The sequence below is a fragment of the Bison bison genome, unplaced genomic scaffold, assembly GCF_000754665.1.
Source record: "Bison bison bison isolate TAMUID 2011002044 unplaced genomic scaffold, Bison_UMD1.0 scf7180017864185, whole genome shotgun sequence".
NCBI classification, from domain to species: domain Eukaryota; kingdom Metazoa; phylum Chordata; class Mammalia; order Artiodactyla; family Bovidae; genus Bison; species Bison bison.
This window is the reverse complement of record NW_011494757.1, coordinates 872545-878378: the sequence shown is the minus strand read 5'-3', so window position 1 is coordinate 878378 and position 5834 is coordinate 872545. Positions and strand designations below refer to the sequence as shown.

Sequence of the window (5834 nt, the reverse complement as noted above, 5' to 3'; positions counted from 1 at the left end):
GAGGCAAGGGGACCCTGCATTCGACAGGACTTTTCCCACTACTGCAGTGGCCAAGAGTTTTAGCTCCTTGCTGAAGCTGGAATACACTGTTTTCTAAAGTCTGAGTTTAGAAGATCGAAGGATTTAAAAAAAAAAACAAAAAAAACTTTCATTTCCAACTAATTATAGATTGCAAAAAAGTACAGAGGTCCTGTGTGTGCTGAACCTGGAGGCTCCCGATGGTTGCGTCACTGCCTTACAGACCAGAATGCGGAGACGGCTTGGCTCGGTGTGTGCTTATGTGCTGCGCCAAGGTGTCACGTGTGCTTTTCTGTCTCCCACCACCATAATCACGAAACAGAACTTTTAAATTACTACAAAGGTATCCTTCATCCCACACCCCTATAATCACTCTCCTTCCAACTTCCTTAACGTCTGGAAGTCACTAGTACGCTTTCCATCTCTACACTTGTCTCATTCTGAGAATGTTACATAAATTGAATAATTCAGCATGTAACTTTCGAGACTGACTTTTTCCATTCAGCTCAATGCCCTTGCAATCCATCTAAGTTGTTGTGGGACTATAGTTTATTCAGTTATTCACCTACTGAGGTGATTTCCACTTCGATAATCTCCACACTGGGGGCTCCTACAGATAAAACCATTGTCTTCTTCTTCTGTACTGTCTTTGGTTGTCGCATCAGAGTCATACTGGCCTCTTCAAGTAATTCAAGAAGTGCTCCCTCCTCTTCTGTTTTCTGAAAAAGATTATGAAGAACCAAGAAGCATTCCCTCCTCTTCCGTTTTCTGAAAAAGATTATGAAGAACTGGTGTCAAGCATTCTTAAAATATTTGGCAGAATTCTTTGGTGAAATATCCAGGCCTGGCAATTTCGTTTTTAAGAGTTTTAAAATTACAAATCCAAGAGCATTTTATAACTTTCCATTTCTCTGTATCATTTTCAATTTCTTTTATCAACATTTATCAACATAGTTTTCAGAGTATAGGTCTTTCACCTTCTTGGTTAAGTTTATTCCTAGATATTCTTTTTGATGTAATTTTCTTCCTTTCTTTTTTTGATTGTTCATTATTAATGCACAAAAAAGAATTAGATTTATGTATATTAATCTTGTATCCTGCAACTTTACTGAAATCATTTAGTATTTTTAATAGTTTTTGGGTGCAGATTTAGGGTTTTCTCTATATAGCATCGTGCCATCTGCAAATAGTAAGTTTTACTTCTTCCTTTCCAGCTTGGGTGCATTTTCTTTTTCTTGACTGATTTCTGTGGCTAGGATCTCCAATACCATGTTAAATAGAAGTGGTAAAAATGGATATCCTTGTCTTATTCCTGATTTTAGATGATAAGCTTTTAGCTTTTCACCATCACATATGATGTTAGCTGTGGCTTTGTCAAAAATGGCCATTATGTTCAGTTATCTTCCCTTTATACCCATTTTGATAAATTTTTATCATGAACTGGTGTTAAATGTTGTTAAATGCTTCTTCTATGTATATTGAAATATCATGTGATTTTTATCCTTTTAAAAATTGCAGTGTATCGTATTGGTTGACTTGCAGATATTGAACCATCCTTGCCTCCCTGGAGTACGTCCTACCTCATCCCAGGGTATGATCCCCCACAACTGCACTCTCTCCTTGACAGCAACAGCCTCTGCCCTAGCGCGGAGCAGTGCAAGAGGGGTCAGAGTGGGGTGCTTGGGTTAGATCCCCATGTACAGTGGGGCAGCTGTGGGATGCCAGTCAGGGTCCCAGGCAGCTTCAACATGCTTGGTCTGCCTTGTTCCATGATTAAGTAAGCATGTGAACACCCTTTACGAGCAGAGTGGAGGTTTTTCTCGGCTCTACTGCCAGTCTGGAGCTGGTTTTCAAACGTGCTAAGGGAACTTGCCCTCCCTGGGCTGGCTCCCGGTTTGGAGTGCCCGACTCGTGGTTTCAGTTGCTCATTTCCAGAGACGGTCTCTGAGCCTGTGTGACCCCTCTCTCTCGGCGCCGGCATCCTAGAGACGTGGATCCTGACCCGCCCTCTTCTCCTCCCTTCAAACCTGACTTTGTGTGCTTCTCCCTATAGCCTTGGCTAAATAGGAGTTTTTCTGCCAGTTTCAGTTTACTTTTGGTGAGAAGTACTCCACATGTAGATGTATTTTTGATGTGGTTGTTGGGGGCCAAGAGCTGCATTGCTTCTGCTCTGCCATCTGGATCTCCTCTCACACAGAATAATTTTTATTGGTATACTTAAAGTTTATCGATTCTTTTCTTTGCCCTGTCCATACCCTCGTTGAACTCATCCAGTGAGTTTTTTTTTCCAGTTATTGCATTTTTCAGTTATAAAATTTCCATTTGGTTTTCTCTATTTCCTCTATTTCTTTTCTTTGAATTTTTATCTATAAACTTGTTTTTAAGTATGTTCATAATTGCTTGTTGTTACATTTTTCTAACAGCTACTTAAAAACTCTTATCAGATAATTCTAACAACAGTGTAATTCTGTTATTTGCATCTATTCATTGTCTTTTCTCATGCAGGTTGAGATTTTCCTGGTTATTTTTTGGATGAGTAATTTTCAGTTGTACTGTGGACACCACTTTGCAAATAAAGGTCTATACAGTCAAAGTTATGGTTTTTCTAGTAGTCATGTACAGATGGGAGTTGGACCATAAAGAAGGCTGAGCACTGAAGAATTGATGCTTTTGAATTGTGTTGGAGAAGACTCTTGAGAGTCCCTTGGACTGCAAGGAGATCAAACCATTCAATCTTAAAGGAAATCACCCCTGAATATTCATTGGAAGGACTGATGCTGAAGCTGAAGGTCCAATACTCTGGCCACCTGATGTGAAGAGATGACTAAATGGAAAAGACCCTGATGCTGGGAGAGACCGAAGCAAAAGAAGGGAGTAGCAGAGGATGAGACGATTAGATGGCATCACTGACTCAATAGACATGGATTTGAGCAAACTCTGGGAGACAGTGGAGGACAGTGGAGCCTGGCGTGCTGCAGTCCATGGGGTTGCAAACAGTCAGACACAGCTGCTGCTGCTGAGTCGCTTCAGTCGTGGCCGACTCTGTGCGACCCCATAGACGGCAGCCCACCAGGCTCCCCCGTCCCTGGGACTCTCCAGGCAAGAACACTGGAGTGGGCGCCATTGCCTTCTCCAGCAGACACATCTTAGCAACTGAACAACAACCCGGCTGAGAAAATAGGCTCTCCTTGTTTTTGTTTTTGTTTTGTTTTTTGGTCTGTGCTTAATGGTGTTTTTGGGTTACAGGCTTCTTGAGCACCCAGTTCTGGAGATTTGAAGAAAAACAAACAAATAAAATGCCCCAGGAAACTCACCACCATGTCATTCTTTGGGTTTCAAGGTCCCTAGCTCTTGTGCCTCCTGTGAATCTCTCAGTCTTCTTTGTCCAGAGTTTTAGCCGTAACTAGTGGCAGGAACAGAGAAAAGTCTATCTACTCCACCTTGTCCGAAGCTGGAAAGTAGAATTAAATGCGATCCAAACTCTTAGGTAATGGTAGCTCTCATTAGCAGGACAGTAACGTGACCAGGAACAGATGTATTCTCAGAAACACTTTATTCCATCTCAATAACCATATCAGATCGCAGAAAAGGGGGTTAGGGATCTAGACCTTTACATCATAAAACTGGGACTGAGGAGTGGAAACTTGGGTTCATTGTCTGCTTTACGCAAGGCTCTTAGTACAATTCTTGTTGAGGTCAGGTAGATCTTCAATAAGGGAAGGCAATAATAGAATTGAGGTGTCAGAAACATTCCTGGACCAAGCTTTAATCCTGTTGGTTTAATTCCTAGTCTGGTTCCACAATCCAAAAATGTGGGTGGCTAATGAAAAAGGATGTAACCTGCTAGATTTGATGAGCTGATTGAGATAACAGCGCTATGTCTGTAGGATGATTTCGAGAACATAGTGCCGTCATGATCACTGTCCACAATGCTGGACGGTCTGCAGATTTTCCTGAATACTGTTTCCACAATCTGACCATTTCATTTGGGACCACTGTCATCACCAGCTCAGCTTAAAATAATTTATAGATGCCAAAAAAGGGATTTTTATACCTAGTTCCAGACTCAGAGTATTTTTCTTGGGAGTATGACTAGCTTGCAGTGGTTTGGGGTTATTTAAATACAGTTGATAGGTTCCTAATTTTTGCTTTATTTAACTTTAATATAGTTGAAACTTTCTGGTGGCATGTGGAGAATGCAGATATTATCACATAATCATTTCAGGACACTCTCATTACCTCTCTTTCACTTGGGGAGTTCATAATGGAGGTGCTTAGAGTCCTCTCCTTTTATATTTAGATTCATGCTGCTGCTTGACAGAAAACAACAAATTCTATAAAGCAATTATCCTTCAATTAAAAAAAAATAAATTTTAAAAAGAAATTGCAACATTTTAGTCATTTGCTTAAGTAGCCTTTAGTTCTTACCCCCAACATTCTTGCTTCCTGTCTTATCCACAAATGATTTCCTGGCATTTTTCACTAGGATACAAGAGAGAAATGAGAAGATAAATGCTTCTTTTCTATAGGAAAATACAGAGACAAATAAGTACTAATTATGTCCTTGAGTCAGATGCTTAAAATTGAGGGAAATTTAATCCTACACCTGCTCATTTTTCACTGTTTCATAATTTCCTGAGAGATGTTTTTCATCAAACCGCCAGTATCACCATCTTGAAAAATCCAATAATTAGTTCTCAAATACTTTTGTTCATTTAACAACCTTCAATAGGACTGAGTGTGTGTGTGTTAGTTGTTAAGTTGTGTCCAACTCTTTGCAACCCTATGGACTATGGCCCACCAGGCTCCTCTGTCCACGGAATTCTCCAGGCAAGAATACTGGAGTGAGCTGCCATTCCCTTCTCCAGGGGATCTTGCCAACCCAGGGACTGAACCCACGTCTCCTGCATTGCTGGCAGATTCTTTACAGTGTGAGCCACCAGGGAAACACAAGTAGGATTGTAAAAAACAGTTTATGGTGGTTGCTCCAACCCGTCAGTCTCTCTAGATATTACCCATGTCCCCATATTTACAAGGTCAAAAAAGTTGGATTTTTTGTCTTGCTGAGTTTCTCATGGCACCTGGTTCACTTCTTGCCTTTAGGTTATGTAATCATATCTGTTCATACAATACAATAAACGAACACATGTACCTTCGTTTTGCTAATGCTAGTAAGATTTTTTTTTCTTGCAACCAAATTGTTTTTTTTTAAAAATCACCTTGTCCTCTAATTTTTCTCACATGGCAATCTACTCTCACAATCTAATCTCCCGAATCTCCAACATCTGGCACCTTTTCTCCCCCTTCAACCTCTTTATTTTATAGCCATATCAGAAATATAAGACTTTGTCTTTAAATTCTTCACTAATAAACTTTTCCTTCCATTTACATGAACTCTTAAGGTTTGAGTTCTCTTAGCTGGCCTGCTGAAGCCTGAAACCGAGACGAGGTAGAAAAGTGTAGCAGAAAGAGCCAAAGTTGAGTTCAAATTGTCCTTACCAATATCCTTTCTTCTTTCACGGGGGGATTCCTCAGCAGCAAAACCCCTCTAGGATTGTGCAGGGGGTCAAATAAGACTGGTACAAAACGGACACTCGAGAAGACCTTGGGTCGGGAATGCCCGCCCTGGGCATGGTCTGCACCAACCGTGGGTCCCTGCTCACTGCATCACAGGGCGAGCCAGCGGGGCGATCTCGGAGGCGGAGCCCTTCGCTCCGGACCTAGGAGCCCGGGCGGCAGCACTGGCCCAGCGGGTCCTGCCTCCTCGGCCGGCCCCGCATCCCCCTCGCGCGGCTCCAACGCAGCAGTTGTGGCCG

At 41.7% G+C, this 5834-nt stretch overlaps 1 long non-coding RNA gene across 1 annotated transcript in view; it reads right to left on the bottom strand.

Annotated features, from left to right (window-relative positions):
* The window catches only part of LOC104991305, a 37300-nt gene extending 31498 nt beyond the window's left edge, over positions 1 to 5802 (bottom strand). The window contains exons 1-2 of the long non-coding RNA XR_825597.1: positions 5518 to 5802; positions 4447 to 4500 (exon numbers count right to left, since the gene is read on the bottom strand). This is a non-coding gene — a long non-coding RNA (uncharacterized LOC104991305). The remainder of the gene's footprint in view (positions 1 to 4446; positions 4501 to 5517) is intronic.
* Between the last annotated feature and the right edge of the window lie 32 nt (positions 5803 to 5834).